Source organism: Mauremys mutica, chromosome 4 (genome assembly GCF_020497125.1).
Source record: "Mauremys mutica isolate MM-2020 ecotype Southern chromosome 4, ASM2049712v1, whole genome shotgun sequence".
Classification (NCBI taxonomy): Eukaryota; Metazoa; Chordata; order Testudines; family Geoemydidae; genus Mauremys; species Mauremys mutica.
The window spans coordinates 112,759,094-112,780,439 of record NC_059075.1 but is presented as its reverse complement, the minus strand read 5'-3'; the positions used below and the strand labels follow the sequence as shown (position 1 = coordinate 112,780,439).

The 21,346-nt window shown below is 48.0% G+C and overlaps 1 protein-coding gene across 6 annotated transcripts in view; it reads left to right on the top strand.

The window, feature by feature from the left end:
* The window catches only part of RASSF7 (Ras association domain family member 7), a 146,267-nt gene that overhangs the window by 15,415 nt on the left and 109,506 nt on the right, over positions 1-21,346 (top strand). For 2 of the 6 annotated variants that reach the window (XM_045012671.1, XM_045012674.1), the window contains exons 3-4: positions 5,993-6,118; positions 6,897-7,020. The exons of 3 other annotated variants lie outside the window; for them this stretch is intronic. The gene's annotated coding sequence lies outside the window, so the exon portion shown is untranslated. The remainder of the gene's footprint in view (positions 1-5,992; positions 6,119-6,896; positions 7,021-21,346) is intronic. One more of the 6 variants, XM_045012673.1, reaches the window with a different exon arrangement.

Here is a 21,346-nt window from a genome sequence, read left to right as displayed (position 1 = left end):
GGTTGGGTTTTATTTCTGTCAGCCTGTCTCTATCTCTAAGGGCTTGTGTATACTACCACTTTTGTCGATATAACTTATGTCGCTCAGGACTGTGAAAAAAACACCTGAGCGACATAAATTACACTGACAGAAGCACCAGTGTGGACAGCGTTACATCAGCAGGAGTTTCCCACCACTTGGGGAGGTGGTTTTATTATGTCGACAGGAGAGCTCACATCTATTACGTCTCCCTTTGGCATAGCGTGGCTACATGAGTGATCTTACAGCAGCACAGCTGTGCCGCTGTAAGCTCACTAGTGTAGACAAGCCCTACTAGTGGTTTCATATCGCATTTCCGGGGGCTTCCAGGGGGGTTGGCCCCTTAAAGAAAATCACATTGTGATGCTGCATATTGATGTTGTATCTTCACATCACAGCACTGAGTCAGTGCATGAAAGCATTGTGAAGCTGCACCATCATGTTGATGGGAGATTAGCACACCATACTAATAATTGGCTTTCCTGTGCCAGTCCCAAGGAGCTATGGAGCAGGAGCAGCAATGCTAGTCATGAAACAAACCAGCAGAGCATGGAAAAACATTACTTACTTTCAGACATGGATTATTAAATGGGTTAATTCCCCCCCGCCCCGGCATTAAACCTGTCTAATGTTTCATTATTATCCTTTGGCCTTTTGTATAGTAATATTGTAATTGTTGGGAAGGAGGAGGTGTCCTCTAGGGTCCCCGTCCATTTGATCTATCTAATCCCCTGCTATCAGGTGTGTCTTATCTGACTGCCCCATCCTTCTGGCTGAATGGAACTCCTTCTGGAGCACATCAGCTCCACCCCTGACTCATCCACAGGAAGCTGCTCCAGAGCCACGCCAGACACTCACTCCCCATTGTCAAATATGTCACATTAGCCACATCCCTGGAACCTGCTGCACTGACAGCTTGGAACTGAGCTCAAGATGCTGCTCTAGAGACCCCCTTGGTGACAGTGTAACCCGTAAGGAGCATGTGGATATTTGTCTCCCTCTAGGGGCTGCTCCAACATAAGAGGTTTATGAGTCTGCGACTGTTACTTCTGGTTTAAAGAGGTTTATGAGTCATGCTACTGTTGCTTTAGCTGAAACAGTAAAGGCTCATGCTTTAGCGCTGAAGGTGCCGATTCCAACCCTGCTGTTGGCCCAAGCAGTGTCAGTTAAACCGGTGTGGTGGAACCGTGGCTTAGCGCGTACAGGTACTTGTAGTGGGGTGGTCACCCACTCCTGCCCTTCGAGAGGGCTATGGTAGGGGACACCTGGACTAATTGGGGAAGTAGCCACGGCTGGGCCATGCCCCAATCAGGCCGCAGCTGGTCCTATAAAAAGGCTGTGAGTCAGAGGCTCAAGAGACTCTCTCTCTAGCCTTTGAGAGAGAGGGGCCTGGCTGCTGGGGAGGTACCTGGAGTGGAGCAGGGCTGGGGGAAGGCCAAGGAAGCTGGGGAGGTCTGGCCTGGAACCCCCCCAGGCTGCGGCCTAGTGGAAGCCCGAATACATACTGGGGTTGCAGGGGGCAGCCCAAGGGCAGAGGAAGGCAGCAGGCCCAAACCCATCTCGCCTCAGTCATAGGCTACTGCCAGCCACCAACTAGCCCGTCAGCGGCGACTCCAGGCACCAGCGCTCCAAGCGCGTGCCTGGGGTGGCAAGCCGCGGGGTGCGCCCTGCCGGTCTCTGTGAGGGCAGCAGTCAGGCTGCCTTCGGCGGCTTGCCTGCAGGAGGTCCACCGGTCCCGCAGATTTGGCGGCAATTTGGCAGCGGTTATGCTGAAGCTGCGGGGCCAGCGGACCTCCCGCAGGCAAGCCGCCGAAGGCTGCCTGCCTGCCTGCCGTGCTTGGGGCGGCAAAAAAGCTAGAGCTGCCCCTGGTCCCCGCTCCCTGGGGCAGACTGCAGTATAAGCCACTCATCATTGGCAAGGAGGGTTTGGGCCTGCTGCCTTCCTCTGCCCTTGGGCTGCCCTCTGCAACCCTAGTACCTATTCGGCCTTACACTAGGCTGCAGCCTGGGGGGTTTCCAGGCCGGAGTTGCGGTCTAATAACCAACACTCCTCACTGATGGCCGGTGGTGATTTATCTTTCATCATTCATGCCTAATGATGCAATTCATTGTGGTGTCGTGTTACTACACAATAATGCTCAGCCTGCTGCATCTCTGACTGCTTAGCCATTTTATGTAAGCATATAATTATAACCTGGGAGGTGGTGTTTATATAGCTATATTTATAACAGCATTAATAACACTGGTGCTGTTCTTTAATGTCTGACTGGCTTCACTCTGACAGAAAGGCAGTTCCCTTGTTTCTTTCTCAGCTGTCCATAGGAAGTTCCTCAGACATGCCATCGTTTTATCACTCTGGTCTGCTATCATCCCACCTGTGGGGTTATTAATGGGGCTGCTGGCATTATTACCGTTCTCCTTTGGTGCTACAGTGGTTGTATTCCTGTGACAGGCTGACTGGCCCCTTTAAGAAGGAGCGGGGTCCAGTACACCTGTGACTACTAGTCAGCTGCCTCCCAGTTGGGCTCAAGAGAAGGCCCCTGGGCCATATAAATCGGAGACTGGGTGAGTCAGAGCCTGAGAGAAGTAGGGCAGGTGAGCTGCCTGAGAGGAGAGACAGAAGGCACAGCAGAGAGAGTTGTCAGAGGGAAAGGGCAGCAGGAGACCTGAAGGAGGACAGTAAACTTGAGTTGCAGGTGATGAGCTCAGAGGAAGATGGTTGATAAGCACTGGCCAGAGCAGAGTGAGCTGAGGAGCCCTTGATGCATTACAGGAGAGTTTGGGCAGTGACCCCTAGGAAAATGGGAAAGATCCAGTTCCTCAGGGTTGCTGTGCCAGGAAGCAAGAGGGTTGGTGTGGGATAATGGGCCCTGCTGAGCAGGTATAGGGCTCGCAGGTAGGGATACCTGGAGGAGTGGAACACGGTAGGAAGGGGGAAGCCCTCTGGGTGAAGGGCTGTGGGAAGACTGGCCACTCTCAGGCAGCGAGGTCTGGAAATTGGGGTCCTGGATCAGGGGCAAAAGGAACGGGAGAGGGAGAGTGCTGCTGTTGACTCTCACGTGGGTGACTTGGAGGTGAGGTCCCTGGAGATGGGAATGGAAAAACCCTCTCTCTCTCTGTATGTTTACTGTGGGAATTAGAGAGTAGTTTTATTACAAAGCTTTTGGGGAACTAGTGCAGTGGTGTATATGAACACACTATGCCTAGAGGAGGGCTTTGTATTGGTCAGCTAGAGAATGTTCTTTTCATGGGTGGACAAACAAGGGAAACGAAGGCTGGGCCTGACATTGCAGGGTGCTCGTTGCCGTACCACAACTCCACACCCACTCAAGTTAAACAGCGTGATTAAAAAGAACGGGAGCATGAATTCTTACCACAGTAACAAATCCATCCCTGTTGGTTTCAGTAGACCCTAAGGCCCATAGTTATGCTATGGGAAAAATTTGGCCCTTGTTTTTATGAATGGGATTATCTGGGAATGATCAGACTATAAGGATTGTGTTACCTGTGTACCAGTGGCTACTGCCATAGTCATGTTTGGGACAGACAACAAAACATCTTATAAAATATCTAGGGTGGATACTCAGGACTGACTGACTGGGAGCCACAAAGGAGGTGGTAGGCCATGCTTACACCCACCTAATCCTCAAGCTGTTGAGCCTAAAGTTACTTCTGAGGCACAACTTAGAGTGGTCTCAGTGATGTGCTATGTTACATCTGACTGCCTGTGCTCCCAAGGGGCAGTTCTGAAAGCCAGGAATTGCCACTCTGGCCATGCTCCCTTTCCCCCTGCTATTTCCCTACACCATGGGAAATGGAAGGAGGTGGCGTAGATTCCTGTACACTGGGTGAATTGGTACAAAACCACCACAGCAGGAGCTAGTTTGGCCCTATATATCTTACAGGGCCACATGCTGAGCCCAGAGTCCAGGATGGGGGTATGGACATTGGGTTCTGCACAGATAGTAAAACAGGACCAGCAGGAAAAGGCCTGTTTCTGAACAGCCAGTAAAACTCATTTGTCCATTTCTCTTGCTGGACTGGATGATTCACCCTCATCATTTTGGTAATTGTTCTAATAGCAGACACAGAGCTCTTTGTTTTCCCGCATTCTGTAACTAACAATGAGGAGGCAGTGAGCAGCATATCATTCTCAGTAACATACTGCGCTGAGGGATGTGTTGGTATGCCTCACTTCTCCGGTAAATCAGTGGAATTACACTAGGATACAGTAGATAAGGTAATGGAGTGGAGAATCAGGCACATAGACCATTCTGCATTGTACATAGAGGCTAACCTCATCCCTTCCCCAAGGTTTGGATTTATTAATGAAGAAAACAATAAAATAACATAAGTCATCTCAAATCTTCTCCCCAGGCTTGGCTGTTTCTATGGATCCTCTCTCCAGACTGCTGAGCCCACACCCTAGATCCTCTCTTCCTGAGAGAGAGCCACCTTCACCTCCCTTCTATTAGTGGGGTGTGTGTGTGTGTGTAAATAAGTCCCATGCATTAGTGAGCCAGCAGAACCTATTTAACCCTGGGATCAATACCAGCTAACTGGGTGGAGTATTTCAGGTAAACACTGCCAGCCTATTACAGTCACCAGCTATGGAAGGTTAATAATAATAAAAAAAATTAATTTTAATAATTGGAGATATACCAATCTCCTAGAGCTGGAAGGGACGGTCATCAAGTCCAGCCCCCTGCCTTCACTAGCAAGACCAATTTTTGCCCCAGATCCCTAAGTGGCCCCCTCAAGGATTGAACTCACAACCCTGGGTTTAGCAAGCCAATGCTCAAACCACTGAGCTATTGTGTGGGGGATAGTGCAGTGGTTTGGCCTGCTAAACTCAGGGTTGTGAGTTCAATCTTTGCGGGGGCCTCTTAGGGATCTGGGGCAAAAATTGGTCCTGCTAGTGAAGGCAGGGGGCTGGACTCAATGACCTTTCAAGGTCCCTTCCAGTTCTAGGAGATTGGTATATCTCCTATAAAAAAATAATAATAATAATAAAAAAAAAGTTCAAACTTCCCCTATAGAATAACAGAGAGCTAAGCCCCACCACCACTAGCAGAAGGGGAGAGTGTTTTCTTTAATTTCCACTGTGCCGTATGGTGAACACCCCATGCATTTGAATGAGAACAGAATGGCAATAAGGGGTATGTAGCTGAATTGTGCTCTCAACATCACCTGCCTTAGGAGGGATTTGGTATCACTGCTCTGAGTTGTTCAGAAAACATATTATGGGGTGTACGAGCCAAACAGAAGGACAACGGTGTGGCTACAAGTATCACATCAGAATGCACACACACTCCTGTGTCCCAAGTGGGAGAGGCACAGCTCTGCACCAGACCCAGAAAGCAATATTGCTGAGTGCACGTGTCTGCATTTGTAGCTGTGGGGTAGATACAGGACCCTGAGGAGCTGTAGGTGGATGTGCAGCAGCAGTGCAGGCAGAGGGATGGTCCTTGGGATGGCAAGAACAGTCTGGATCACATCAGTTCCCAAAAGAACTCGCCACCAGGGCCTGGTCAGAGAAAGCTCTCTTCCTTCGCAGTCAGGCTGACTGAGTCATTCGCTCTCCAGGGAAGCTGCTGTTGGAGCTTGGGGTGGAATGAAATGGGGATGTGAAGAAGGAGGATGAGTAGAAAGGCTCAAGCTTTTGAATCCAATATTGGTAGGCATGGGGCAGGCTTCAGTGCACTGGCTCAGCCCCTTCTATTCTCTCTAGCAGGGGGCTTTCTCTTTTCTTTTCTCCCTCCCTCAGGGCTGTAGCTCAATAGAATGGGCTTTTCCAGTAATGAGGGGGTGAAGAGGAGGGAGATAGAATTGCCCATTCAAAGGCAGTTCCCCCTGGTCCTCTGGACACTGTCATCCTTTTCACTCACACAAACGCTGGCATCACATGACTCATGGCTGAGTGTGCTCCAGCCCGAGGTCTGATTGGTCACTAGCTCCGTTTTTGAAAGCCTAGGTGGCCGTGGCAACGAGAAGCAGGCCAGCCATGCTTTCCTGGCCCCCAGAGAAGTGCCGCAGGCGCTGAAGAAAGGCAGGCGGCACGCACCAAGAAGCATCAAGTGGGTCACCAGCCCTTCTCCAGGTACCTGCTTGTGTTAATTCCCAGTCTTCCTCTTTCTGCTCAAATGTTTGAGTTGCAGTTAGCTTTGTGTCTAATTCAGTGTGATGTATGCATTGTGGGGGGTCCCTATTTGTGTTAACTCGCTTGTCACATCACCCATCTGTCTCCTATTACCAGGAGAGTGCTCTCAGGCCATCCCAAATCTGTACATGTACAGGGGAACCTGTTGCAAAAAGCCATTAAAAAAGAAATCCATCGCTTCAGACTGGTGTGCAACAAGAAGTCAGGCAGAATTATAGTCAAAACTTTAAAATGGTTGAGTAAGAGAGGACTCAGGGCCAGATCCTCAGCAGGTGTAAATTGGTCTAAGTCACCACAGCCTCACTGACTTCAGTGCAGCCACACCAGCAGAGGATCTGGTGTGTACGCTTACTAGAGATGACGTTTACTGCAGGTTTGACTGTGGAACAGGGATAGCTCAAGAAGTGGCCATTAAAAAAGGCTTAAAAAATACATAGCTACTTTAGGGGGTTCAGGGTTTGTTTTTGGGGTTAGTTTTTTTTTTGGAAAGATGAAAATTAGGACTAGCAAATGATGTCAGATTGTTTTTGGTTTGCTTGATTGATCAAAATCCATCAGGACCTCCAGGACTTGCAGTTCTGCTGGATACATTATGCTTCAGAGAAGGTGGATTTGGGCTTAAACAAAAGAAACCTGCCTTGCTGAGAGAGCTTCTCTTGAAAATGATCACTTTAGTACAAACAGAGAAAAACCTGTCTTATGTTTTGTTCCTCTGCAGCCTGGAGGAGGGCTGAGAAAGGAAGGACTCAGTTAAATCTAGGGAAGCTGCTGTGATTGTGAAGAGTGCATTGTAAAGAAGGGGCTGTCTGAGAAATCTGGGGTGCAGAGTGCAGAAACAGAGGGTGAGTCCAATCAGCCTTCAGCGAGAATTGCAAGGTGTTGTGCAAAGGCAAAAATTCATAGAGCAGCATTTGTGAAAATATAAGCAAGCAAATTAACAGCATCATCATGCAAGGCTCTAGGGGTTATAAATCCTCTCTTAAAGTTGCCTTCCATCCCAGAAGAGCCCCAATTTGTGCTAAAGGGCTTTTTTGCAGGCCTGGCTTGTGAAAGAAGACGGATACAGTCCTGAATGTATTATGTGACATCATAATGCAGTATCATGACGCATTGCTTCACTATGTGATGACACTGTCACAATGCAAAGATCTTTCTGTTTGCAGCTTATTACTTATATTGCAGTAGCACCTTGAGACTCAGCTCCCATTGTGCTAGGTAATGTACATACACTTAGTCAGAGGCCTGGTCTACACTAGGACTTTAATTCGAATTTAGCAGCGGTAATTCGAACTAACCGCTCAACCGTCCACACCAGGAAGCCATTTAATTCGAACTAGAGGGCTCTTTAGTTCGAATTCGGTACTCCACCCCGACAGGTGGAGTAACGCTAAATTCGACATGGCTAGCTCGAATTAGGCTAGGTGTGGATGCAAATCGAACTTAGTAGCTCCGGGAGCTATCCCACAGTGCACCACTCTGTTGACGCTCTGGGCAGCAGTCGGAGCTTGGATTCTCTGACCAGCCACACAGGAAATGACCCGGGAAAATTTGAATTCCTTTTCCTGTCTGGGCACTTTGAATCTGACGTCCTGGCTGGACATCGGGGCGAGCTCCGCAGCACCTGCAACGATGCAGAGCTCTCCAGCAGAGGAGTTCATGTTATCTGTGAATAGAAAGAGGGACCCAGCATAGACTGACTGGGAACTCTTCGATCTGATCGGTGTGTGGGGCGAGGAGTCTGTGCTTTCGGAGCTGCGCTCCAAAACACGGAATGCGAAGACCTACGAGAAGGTCTCCAAAGCCATGAGAGACAGAGGATACAGGCGGGATGCAACGCAGCGCCGCGTGAAAATCAAGGACCCCAGACAAGGCTACCAAAAAATCAAAGCGGCAAACGGATGCTACGGAGCCTGCCACCACTGCCCCACCAGTGACCGTGGACTCTGACGATGGGACAGTGTCGACGGCCAGTTCCTCGGTGATGTTCGCGGACGGGGAAGATGAGGAAGGGTTTGTGGAGGACGAGGCAGGCGAGAGCGCTTACAACGCTGGTTTCCCCGACAGCCAGGATCTATTCATCACCGTCACGGAGATCCCCCAACAACCCTCCCCGGCCATTAACCCGGACCCTGAATCAGGGGAAGGAGCAGTCGGTAAGTGCTTTAACCATGTTAACTTTTATTCTTAATATAACAGGAATCTTAACTGTGTGAAAAGGAGGTCTGTCTAGATATGGGGATAGAACAGAAATCATCCTTGGAGATCTCCACGAAGCTCTCCTTGCGTTAATCGAAAAGCATCAGCAGGAGGTTCCTGGGGAGAGCTGCCTTATTGGGTGCTCCATGGTAGCACAGTTTTCCGCGCAAGGCTTTCATGAGGTACTCAGGGAGCACTGCCTCCCCGAGCACGGCTGCATCGGGCCCTGGTTCGTGCTAGCTTTCACGCAGCATGCGCTCTCTATCTCCTTCAGTGACCCTCCTCAGGGTGATCTCGCTCGGAGACTCCTGCATCTAATTAGGGTAATTACTGTAATTTTACGCCTGGTCCAAAGTATTTTTAAAAAATCTACGGACAGACGGCATAGCACAGACTCAGCACACAGCTGCGTGACGAGCATAACGGAAAGCCAAAGAATATAATGGACGCTCATGGAGGGAGGGGGGAATGAGGACGCAAGGTATCCCACAGTTCCTGCTGTCTCCGAAAAGTATTTGCATTCTTGGATGAGCTCCAAATGCTTCTAGGGTCAAACACAGTGTCTGCGGTGGGTCAGGGCATAGTTCGGCAATTTGCGCACACACCCCACCCACCACCAGAAGTGAAAACAATCCTCTGTTGACTCTTTTACATGTCACCCTATCTTTACTGAATGCTGCAGATAGACGCGATGCTGCAGCACTCAACACCAACATCCTTGCTCCCCCCACGCTATGGATGGCTGATGGTACAAAAAGATGGGTATCCGTCCTCAACATCAGCCTATTGGCACATGGGGCAGTGCAAAAGGACTGGTAACCATGCGTACTAGCATCTGTGAGGTTGATCAAGGGCGCCTGGCCCTAATTTTTCATGGTAGATGGTGCAGTATGGCTGTTAACCATCCTCATCATTGCAACAGGGGGCTGAGCTCCATCAGCCCCCACGCTTCCTGTGTAAAGAAAAGATTGAATTGCCCCTGGACTAGCAGAGGGATGATGGGCTCCTTCATCCACAGTAATTAATGTCCTGCCTGGACTATCATTGCAGCTGGAGGCTTCCTTCCACTCATTTCTCACAAACAAGTCACTGTGTCTTATTCCTGCATTCTTTATTACTTCATCACACAAGTGGTGGGACAATGGTATGGTAGCCCAGGAAGGCTGTGGGAAGGCCGGAATGAACAGGTGGTGTTGTTGCAGGAGCACCCCCTTGTGAATAGCATACAGCTCCAAATTTATGCAGAGAGCTGTGCTCTCTGGTTCTATGATACAGTGGTTCTCTAGTACACTTGCCCATAATCTAGGCAGGACTGATTCTATTTTTAGATACCAAAAAGGAGGGATTGACTCAGGGAGTCATTCCCAATTTTTGCTTTTGCGCCCCTGGCTGCTCGGCCAGGGGCACTTATGACAGCACCAAATGGTGCAATGCAAAAGGACAGGTAACCATGCCCATCTTATTACCATCTTATTACCAATTTATGGTATGGTAGATGGTACAATATGGCTGGTAACCATCTCAGCTGTCATGCAAAAGCAAAAGCATGCTGCTGTGTAGCGCTGCTGGCCCGCCTCTGTCAGCGGCATCTAGTACACATACGGTGACATACACAAAAGGCAAAACAGTGTCCATGGTTGCCACGCTATGGCGTATGCCAGGGCAATTCTGGGAAAACGGGCTTGAAATGATTGTCTGCCGTTGCTTTCCCGGAGGAAGTAATGACTGGCGACATTTACCCAGAATCCACCGCGAAAATGATTTGTGCCCCAGCAGGCACAGGGGTCTCAACCCAGAATTCACAGACACAGGCTAGACTCAGTTAATTGTTCGCAAAAATGTATCTTTGCAAGGAATTCACTCCCTGTTTCCCATCTCACAGCTTCCACTGTCTCCAGACCTGACACAGCATCCCCCTCACAGAGGCTGGCAAAGATTAGGCGGCGAAAGAAAAAGACAAGGGACAAGATGTTCGAGGAACGTATGGGCTGCTACCTAGCAGAGGCAGACCAGCAGAGCCAGTGGAGGGAGACCGTCTCTCTGCGGCAGGGCTCACACAGCGAACGGGAGGAGAGGTGGCGTGAGGAAGAGAAGCAGGCGACTGAAACGCTGCTTGGACTAGTGAGGGAGCAAACGGACACGCTCAGGCGCCTTGTGGATGTTCTGCAGGACCGCAGGAGGACAGAGACACCCTGCAGTGTATCTGCAACCGCACTCCCCCGCCACAAAGTCCCATACCCCCCTCCCTGAAAATAATCAGGAGGAGGGGCGGCCGGGGACGTGAATACTGTCACTGCACCACAGCACAGTGCTCAAGTACCCAAAAGCTCTCATACCCTACATTTGCCGAAGTCCTTCACTTCCAGACTCACAGTAGTCCCAATCCCAGTCCCATCCCCTAACTGTCTACTTAATTAATAAAAATGCTTTGCTGTTAATTACTGTTTCCGTTATGTTTTTTCAAAGAAGACTGTGTTTGAATGGGGGGCGTGGGGAAGGGGGTGGTTAATTGCATAAGACAGTCACCTTTCCCAGGGTACAGACACGGGGGCAGGATCAGCAGCGGGTCACACACACGGTGCAGTCAGTAGGCACCCTGGTCGGTATGGGAGGTGTTTTCCAGGATCTGTGTGGGCGGGGAAGATGTGACTTTGCAGCGGGGGAGGGCGGTTACAGATCTTATACAGCGGTCCTTGTCCTGGACCGCTGAGTCACGCAGCTGAGGAATCTGTATCCTTCCTCCTCCACCACAAGGTCACATATCCGCCCGCACACAGAATTCCATAAAGAGGGATGGCAGGCTCCGTTGAAAGAAGCATTCCGGCACTGCGGACCGCTCTAGGAGCAGGAGCCTGTCATTCCTTGAGTTTAGAGGCGGTCTTTACATCACCGCACACCCTACCCAGCACAGTCTGCGTCCCAGTTTCAACCCTTTCACGAAAAGTCATGAATAAAGAAACCTTTGTTAAGTAATAATGGGACATGTATTTTATTTTTACACGTGTGCTGGAAGTGGGGGTAACGGGGTGAACGGGGTATGTAACCGAAGAGGAGAGTCAACAGTAACTGGGTAAAGAAACAGGGGCAGGTTCAGCTTCTCTGTAAAGAAACTGAACAGTCACAGGTCTCGCTGCTCGCTGGTATTTGAAGAGTTCCTTGTCGCTGTCCCAGGCGCCTGTATAGGGCTTCATGAGCAAGTGCATTAGCGGGCAGGCTGGGTCCCCGAGGATGACTATAGGCATCTGCACATCCACAACAGTTATTTCGTGGTCCGGGAAGAAACTACCTTCCTGCAGGCGTCTGAGCAGCCCACAGTTCCTGAAAACACACGCATCATGAACCTTGCCCGGCCACCCGACGTTGATGTTTGTAAAACGTCCCCTATGGTCCCCCAGTGCTTGCAGCACCATTGAAAAGTAGCCCAATTTCTCATCAGCTGACTGTGGAAGAGGTGGATGATAAAGTGCGAGGAGGAGAAAACGGCGATGATCGCAGCGGGCTCCATGCTTGCAGTGCTGTGGCGTCCGTGCTGTCACTGACCAGAAAAGTGCACGAACAGATTGCCCGCAGGCGCTTTCAAGGAGGGAGGGAGGGAGGTTGTGATTGACGGTTCAATGACGACACTTACCCAAAACCACCCTCGACACATTTCTCCCCCCAGCAGGCATTGGGGGCTCTACCCAGCATTCCAATGGGCAGCGGGGACTGCGGGAACTGTGGGATAGCTTCCCACAGTGCACCGCTTCCAAAGTCGACGCTGGCCCCGTGAATGTGGACTCAGAAATTCGAATTAGTGTATTTAGTATGGATACACAAATTCGACTTCATAAGGTCGAATCCACAAATTCGAACTAAGTTGATTCGAAATAGTCTTGTAGTGTAGACAAGGCCAGAGACTGTCTTTGCCCTCAAAGAACTTGTAAATAGACAAAACAGAGAGAGTATTATTATTCCACATTTTACAAATGTGGAACCGAGGCACAAGATTTCCCCAACGTCACACAGGGAGTCCATGGCCTCCTGATTGCTAATTCAGTGCTTTAACCACAAGACCATGCTTCCTCCCTTGGTCAGTTAAGGATCACAGAAGATCACTGTTCCATTGTAACTTATACTATCCATCCGAAGCAGCTCTACGCTTGGAGGCAAACTTGTACTCTATAAGCAAGTTCTTATATAGTTCTCATGGAGGATTCCTTCATTCTGTAACACACTCATGCACCAGACTGGAAATACGCAGTAGTTTAATTTACATATCAAATATAGCTCTTTAATGGTTTTAAAGGTTAGGCAGCTGGTGTACTGAGACTACTGCCTATCATTCTGACTGATACTGTCTCATTGTTTCCCTGTTTTCACTCCATCTGTTTGTATCTACCTGTTGTCTCTTGCCTTGTACTTACATTGCAAATTCTTCAGGGTGGGGACTGTCTTTCTGTTCAGTGTTTGTAGAGTGATAAGCACCATGGTGTATGATTGGGGCTGCTAGGCAGTACTGCAATGCAAATAATAAATAATGAATGAAATTGAATATCAGTACAGTTGCCCTGTATTTATTCTAATAGTATATTCAGTTTTATATGGGCTTCAGCTTTTGATATACCAGAAGGTAAGCATGGGTAACACAATTTCTACAAATAAATTGTCAGGTGGAAGTATCAAGTTGTGGCAGTTGAACAGGGAGCATTTGTGGCATTAGGAAGTGTAGGTAGGCAGTTTGGAATTGTAGGAGGAGCACATTCGCTGGATGTTTCTGCTAAAATAATCAGCAGTGAAATAGTTAACAATGTTGACAAATTATTTTTAGGTTCAGAATTAACAATCCACTGGGATTGAATGGCCAGTTCAGCCCCATTTAGTGCTATTTTGTTCAGATTGTCTTCAGATCCAAGCAGACATCACAGCATTCATTTATACTTGGTTCACATTTTCACATTTCACGCTTGGTTCACATTTTCAAGGTGTTTTTTGCAAGCATAAGATCTAGGAAAGGAAGAAAGAGAGCTGAGGTTCTGGAGCAAAGGTTGGATTCCACTACAAATTCTGCTGTCACAGAATACATGGGATTCCAGCAGCCCATGTTCCAGCCCACAAATTCGGTTGTTCCTATTGGGATCCAGGAAGTCAAAGAGTCCTGATGACATGGGGGGTCTGGGAAAGAGCTATAAGAAAACTTGCCACACCAATGGTGGGATAGGCCAAGCATTGAAGAGACTATGTGAGGATACTGTTGAGAAGTAGGCCATTTGTGGTGATTTTTTGTGAGGGGACATCTGTCAAGTGAATTGAGTCCTCAAATTTACTTCACAATAGCTCATTGAGCAGCCATCCTAGGAAAATAACTTTTGGTTACCATTGGCCTGGATTTGAACTAATGATCAAGAAATAGAAGCCCAGGACCAATTCCTTGAGCCCTCTTATCCCTTATCATTGCTTCTAAATGGCTAATTTATCACCTGTTTTAAATAGCTTCTTTTTTTAGCAGCAGAAAAGTGCATTACACAGTGTTGCCAATGCTCACAATTTTTATTACAAGTCTCATGATATTTGATACATTTTTTTAGGAACCCAGGAGCTGGGGTTTTGTGATTATGTGAGACTTTTTTGTTTGTTTGTTTTAATAAAAGCGGATATTAACTTAATAGCCCTCCTGGTTCGAGAGAAGAGCTTCAGAACGTGACTCAAGTGGACCCTGAAGGCTCAGAAACCAGACGATTAATGAACTGAGCCCAACATGTGTGTGTTTTTTAAATTCCATGATTGTTGGCCTGATTTAGCGTGTTTAATGTTTGAGGCTGGCAATACTGTTCACGTCCAGACCAAGACAGACCTTGACCACTTTATCCAATTATGATCTACTTTGTCTTCCTGGTGGGTCAAACAGGTAAAATCTGCTAGATTTCAAGCTATGGACAGTGTTGTAAAATAATTTAAGAATGAGCTACTAATCCATCCCAGGCAGTAAGCAGGAATTTCAGCTTTGTATTTGGCTGTTCTGTTCTTTTTTAACTGGGGAAGAAAGGCCATCCCAGAGAATCACTAAATAATTTGTCTTTTCTGTTTTTTTTTTTATGGAATAAACACCCTCTGTCTCTCATGAAGAAAGTTTGATTTAATTAGGCTGGGATTATAATGTTCCCTGTGCTGTTTGCACCTGATGTAAATATCTCTAGCAAATAATTACTGTAAGAAGACTGGTGCTAATATTGGAGTGAATTTACTAAAGTTTAATGCTGATGTATGCTATTGATTGGAGGAGCTGACAGTTGTCAGTTTGTAGCATTGGTGATTAAGGTGGAATAATTTGTCACAAGATGATTAAGTGCTAATGAGGAGCTAGTGGACTGGAGAAGTCCCGGTTAATGCACATTACCTAAAGAGGTGTGTAGTCATTTGGACTATAATTCTAAAGGTAACCATGTATGAGGAATGATTTGTTGCCTTGTTTGATATTGCTGATATGTTGTAGCAATAGCCCTTTGGAAGGTGAGCTTGGCAACCAGAAAGGCTAGAGACCTTTTTTTTTTTTTAATGAAATGCAGATGGTCCTGACATGCCTCAGGAAAGATTCCTGCTTGCCTTGGGTGCATGGAGCTTTCAAGCACCGGTAGATACCAAAATTTGGGGTTCCCCAATCTAAATAGGCTAATACAAGCTATACAGAATGGCCACTCAAGATGCTACCTAGCCTGAGTGTACAGGAGAGCCCAGAATTTTCACCCGTGGTTTTAGGGCTGTCTCCCCCCTGGTGCTTGTATTCATTGCAGCAACTGCAGCTAGCAAGGCAGTCATTCTCCCCTACCATTGGATGTTTTCAGTCGGAGTAGGTGCCAGGAGGGAAGCAAGCCCTGTGTTCAAAACAGAATTGCCTGTTGCACCCTATGAGGCTGGGACCATCCCTTCCCTATGGCTAGCTCTTATGTGGTGCTTTTCATCAGCAAAATCTCAAAGTGCTGTACAGAGGTGGGCATTATCAGGGAAGCGGAGGTGAGGGTGGCAGTGGGGAACCTACAACATGGGCAAATCTTGAAGCACACGTTATAAACAGGAGCAACTGGCTGGCTAAGATTGGGGCCATTTGAGATGGTGTGAAGAAAGGAAAGTGTTAACTGAAGATAGCCAAGGGGCTGTTACAACTGTCACCACCAGTCTGTCAGTACAGCAGCTAATCAGGTGGATCTGACACCCTGTGATTGCTCTGGTAAATTGACTCATTATTTGCAGTTGTCTGCCAGGGCCCTTTCCAATTTGCCTGATTAAGAGGCAAAGAAAAGGAGTGTTTCTCTCTCCTTTTTAACAAGGCTTCCTTCGGCACATGGACAAAATTACACTTAAAATAAATCTCTACACTAGGAGATTGTCTTCCTAGGTGTTTTGATGCTTATGGGTTGTACGTATTTTTTCCTGAAGGAAAGAGTCCAGTCCTGTTTATGTGACTAAGGGTGGGATCCGCAAGGGGATTGAAGCCTTGCAGTGCCCCCTTAAAGATCTGTTGGCATATTGGGGAGCCATCCTAGTACCCATGGCTGTTCCCAAGGTTGAACAAAATGCCATTGTTATAGGTGAGGATGAAATGGATGAGTTTCATATGTGACCTCACCCATCTTTTCCCTCTAATATTCTGGGACCAACACAGCTACAACAACACTGCATACAGTACTTCTAAGGGGTTTTTCCTTCTAAAATTCTCTCCAGCTGAAGGGAAAGAGGTGCAGGTGTTGGTAGCGACCACCACATTGTGACAGCCTCCATCAAGCTAAAACTGAGAAGTGTGGGTCCACCAAACAAGGGACATAGAAGTTATGATGTTGACAGGCTAAAGTCCCTTGAAATACAGAAAGCCTTCATTTTGCAGTTAAAGAACAGGTTGCAAGCACTTGCAGACGTTGATGAAGAGGAGGGCAGCACCATCAGCCAGGATGGTGGAACAAGCCAGGAAATCTGGAATAAAATCAGTAAAGCCAGGAACACCTTCAGGAGCTTAAATACAATCTGGAAATTATCAAAATACAACACTAAAACCAAACTTAAAGATTTATCAGAGCTGTGTACTTTCAACACTCCTTCAGAGTGCAGAATGCTGGGGAATGAGAAAGTCTGACATGTCCAAACTGTCTTCATTCCAAACAACCTGCCTCAGAAAAATCCTCCGTATCTTTTGGCCCAGAACAATCTCAAACCAAGATCTATTGACGCAGTGCAGCCAAGAGAATCTGAGCACCATCATTGCCAGGAGGCTTTGGAGATGGATCGGTCATGTGCTTCGGATGGAAACTGATTCCATCACCAGAGTAGCAATAAGATGGACACCTGAAGGCAAGCGAAAACAAGGCCGCCCAAAAACAACATGATGAAGAACTGTAGAAGCTGAGCTAAAAAGCCTGGGGCACAGCTGGGGAACCATCGCAAGGCTTGCCAGAAACAGACAGGAGTGGAGGAGCTTCATCACTGCCCTGAACGCCAGAGGCATAATAGGAATATGATGATGATTGATGACTAGTTTAACTACATAGATTTTTTAAATTGATTTAGATAAACCTGTAAACACACAGGGCCTGAATCTGCTCTCACTTACACCAATGTAAATCAAGAACAGCACCCTTGAAGCCTGTGAAATTACCCCAGTGTAAAAAAGCAGTGGTGCTGAGAGGAGGTTAAGGTTCCATGCACAGGGTATTTGCAACACTTTTTCTCTTTTTGTGAACTTTCTTGTAAACAGAATTTAGCTTGTACATATGTTTGATGGGCCACAAATACCATGGGAGTGAATTTGAAGCTCTTAATCAAACACATGTTCATAAATACTGTTCTTCCATCTCTGCTACCTAACGCCTGCTCTTTTTGCTCCCTGTGCTATATGCAGCTCACTGACTGGAGTACGTAACTAACTTCCTCACGTGCACAAGATAAAGGAGATTATTCTAGCAGCAGTGCGGCCTAATGGATAGACTCCCGGACTGGGACTCTGACCTGGGTTCTATTCCCAGCTCTGCTGTGGAGTGACTTCGGGCAAGTCACTTCACCCTTCTGTGCCTTTTGTAAAGCACTCTGAGGTCCACAGAGGAAAAGCACTATCTGAGAGCTAGGTATTTATTATTCTACACCTTGCCATAAAGAGGGATGGCCTACTAGTCTGAGCACAAGACTGGAAGCCAGGAACCAGTGAGTGGGGTTTTTTTGTTTTTTAATTCCTGGCATTATTACGACTCCCTCTCTGGCATCAGGCAAGTCACTTAACTTTTCTATGCCTCATTTTTCCCCCCAGGTGTAATGTGGGAATTAGTATCCCCACATGACAGGAGGGTAGAAATAAGTTAATTAAATGTTTCAGAGTGCTTTGAAGATGAAAAGCACTAGACATATAGTAAGTAGCATATACAGTACAAACAAACTTAGCTGTGTATCTCACAGACTATGACTAAAGGAGCAAAGAGGCTGCTTTAACCAGGGGTGTTGTGTCTATCCCTTAATTAAGAGATTGTCTCAATTATCCCTTCAGTGCACTGTATCCTCCTGGCTGTGTAGTGAATGACATTGTAACAAACTGGCAGAGGTAGCTGGAGAAAAGCTTGTCAGCCAAGTGAACTGGAGCAACATATTTAATAGGGAATAGCTTTTCAGAGGACTCCAGTAGGTGCTTGCACTTGGATCTGGCCTGAAATAAATTTAGACTCAACTGTCCTCTCAGTATCCTAAATTTTATGCCCCTCGACACATAGGGCAAACCCAGAAGCTTTCCCTGGTCCCAGGCTGTGTTGCAAGTGGATCAGTCTGGCATGAATAGTTCCCTGCTGTGATGAAGCTGTCAAGATGCAGAGATTCTTCCTGGTATGTCCCCCTGAGCTGGCATCAAAACAGACCTGATCTGGTGGCCCCAGGGACAAACACTCTCAGGGGAGATTGCCATATAGACAAACGGGAGACCCAGACTAAAAGTTGCTACTTGTCCTGAATATTACAGGGCCTAGAAGGCAGGCTTACAGGAGGTGAAATGTAGATGCAGGCAGGTACAGTGTGGGGTCCTTTTTCCAGTGCACCTCAATCCAGATCTGCAGCATGCCTTGCTATTCTTGTGCTGGGCCCCGCAACAGGTCTGTCAGTGCACCTCCATCTGGACCTATATCACTTCCTGCTACTCTAGTCCTGAGCCCATGGCACTAATAATGCACCTCAATTCTGACCCAGTGTCATTTGTTACTGCCCAGCCAAGGGGCACCCATTCTCAGAGTACTGACAGAGAGACATGTGCAGCTTGCATATAAGGGTACGTCTACACTACGGGATTATTCCGAATTTACATAAACCGGTTTAGCAAAACAGATTGTATAAAATCGATTGCGCGCGGCCACACTAAACACATTAAATCGGTGGTGTGCGTCCACGGTCCGAGGCTAGCGTCGATTTCTGGAGTGTTGCACTGTGGGTAGCTATCCCGTAGCTATCCCATAGTTCCCGCAGCCTCCCCCGCCCCTTGGAATTTCCGGGTTGAGATCCCAGTGCCTGATGGGGCAAAAATCATTGTCGCGGGTGGTTCTGGGTACAGCCTCACCCCTCCCTCCCTGAAAGCAGCAGACAACCGTTTCGCGCCTTTTTTGCTTGGTGAACTGTGCAGACGCCATAGCACAGCAAGCATGGACCCTGCTCAGCTCAATACCGCAATCGTGGATGTTTTAAACACCTCGCGCACTCTCGTGCAGTATATGTTGAACCAGGACATTCAAAACGAGGCGAGGAGGAGGCGGATACGGCAGCGCGGCGATGACAGTGATGAGGACGTAGACACAGAATTCTCTCAAACCGCGGGCCCCTGCGCTTTGGAGATCCTGATGGTAATGGGGCAGATTCTATCCATTGAATGCCGATTTTGGGCCCGGGAAACAAGCACTGAATGGTGGGACCGCATTGTGTTGCAGGTGTGGGACGATTCCCAGTGGCTGCGAAACTTTCGCATGCGTAAGGGCACTTTCATGGAACTTTGTGACTTGCTTGCCCCTGCCCTGAAACGCCATAATACCAAGATGAGAGCAGCCCTCACAGTAGAGAAGCGAGTGGCGATAGCCCTGTGGAAGCTTGCAACGTCAGACAGCTACCGGTCAGTCGGGAATCAATTTGGAGTTGGAAAATCTACTGTGGGGGCCGCTGTGATGCAAGTAGCCAAAGCAATCACTAAGCTGCTGCTACGAAAGGTTGTGACTCTGGGAAACGTGCAGGCCATAGTGGATGGCTTTGCTGCACTGGGATTCCCTAACTGTGGGGGGGCGATAGATGGAACCCATATCCCTATCTTGGCACCGCAGCAGCCCCAGAGTTGCATCCCGCCACCGCTGATCTTCCTGCCGCCACCTCTCATCTCAGGTGTCCCTCCTGTCCTCACGTTCACTGACATCTTTCCTGTAATTTGATACCACGTCCTTCCACTCATTCAGATGAGCTCTTTCATTGCGTGTAACTTCCATAATATCCGAGAACATTTCATCTCGCGTCTTCTTTTTCCTCCGCCTTATCTGTGCTAGCCTTTGGGATGGAGGAGGGACGCTTGAAAAATTTGCAGCTGCATGAGGGAGAGAAATATTTAAAAAGATACATTTTACAGAACAATGGCTATACTCTTTCACAGTGAACAGCACTATTCACCTTACATAGCACATGTGATTTCCCTACAAGGTCGCATTTTTCATCTTAATACTGAGTGCCTGCAGCTCTGGAGTTACAGATCTCACAGACACAGGTCCGGGCATCAGAATTCAGCTTGCATGTGGCCATGGTAAGCCACTGTCTTTCGGCTTCTGCAGTGATTTACCCCTCCCCCCAACGCATGGCTAATACCACGCTAGCTCCCTGCTAATCAACACCCTTCCCACCCTCCCACCCACTGCGTGGCTGGTAGCTTGGGGAAGATCCCCGCTGACCAAACACAAAAAAGATCATCGGCATTTCACTCCTCCCCTCCCCCCACTTGGCTACGTGCAGGAAAAGATTTTTTTTAAGCTGCTGCAGTCCACGAACCCAATAGGAAAATGGCCATCCCCCTTACTTAAATTCCTGATTTTTAACCAGGTTATCCTGAACGATATCACTTTGCTGAGGATAACACAGCGAGATAAAGAACGGATGCTTCTTGAATGCCAGCAATCACCGGGACCATACGCTGCTATGCTTTGCCATGCAATGATACCTGATTACTTGCTACATGCATGGCGTGGTAAAGTGTCCTACCATGGTGGGCGGAACAAGGCTGCCTTGCCCAGAAACCTTCTGCAAAGGCTTCTGGAGTACCTACAGGAGCGCTTCATCGAGATGTCCCTGGAGGATTTCCTCTCAATCCCCGGACATGTTAACAAACTTTTCTAAGTGACTATACTATCTGCGAATGCATCCCAAGTCCTCAGGGCAAATCAATCATTAAAAAACGCTTGCTTAAAAAACAATGTTTGCTATTTGCAAAGGTACACTCACCAGAGGTCCCTTCCGTGGCGTCATTGTCTGGGATAGTTGCTTGGGAGGGCTGGGAGGAGGGTAATTCCGTCAGGGTGAGAAAAAGCTCCTGGCTGCTGGGGCTCACGGAGTCCTGTGTGCTCTCTGCTAGGTTGTCCTCCTCTTCTTCATCTTCATCTTCCCCGTCTGCATAATCCTCAGCCATGGCAGAGATTACAACCCCCACCTCGGAATCCACGGTCAGGGGTGGGGTACTTGTGGCGCAGCCCCCTAAAATTGCATGCAGCTCAGCATAGAAGCGGCATGTTTTTCGACCTGCCCCGGACCTTCCGTTTGCTTCTTTGGTTTTCTGGTAGGCTTGTCTGAGCTCCTTAAGTTTCACTCTGCACTGCACTGAGTCCCTGCTGTGGCCTTTATCCGTCATAGCCTTAGAAATTCTTTCAAATACTTTTTCATTTCGTCTTTTGGAACGCAGTTCTGTTAGCACTGAATCCTCTCCCCATATAGCGATCAGATCCAGTACCTCCCGTGCAGTCC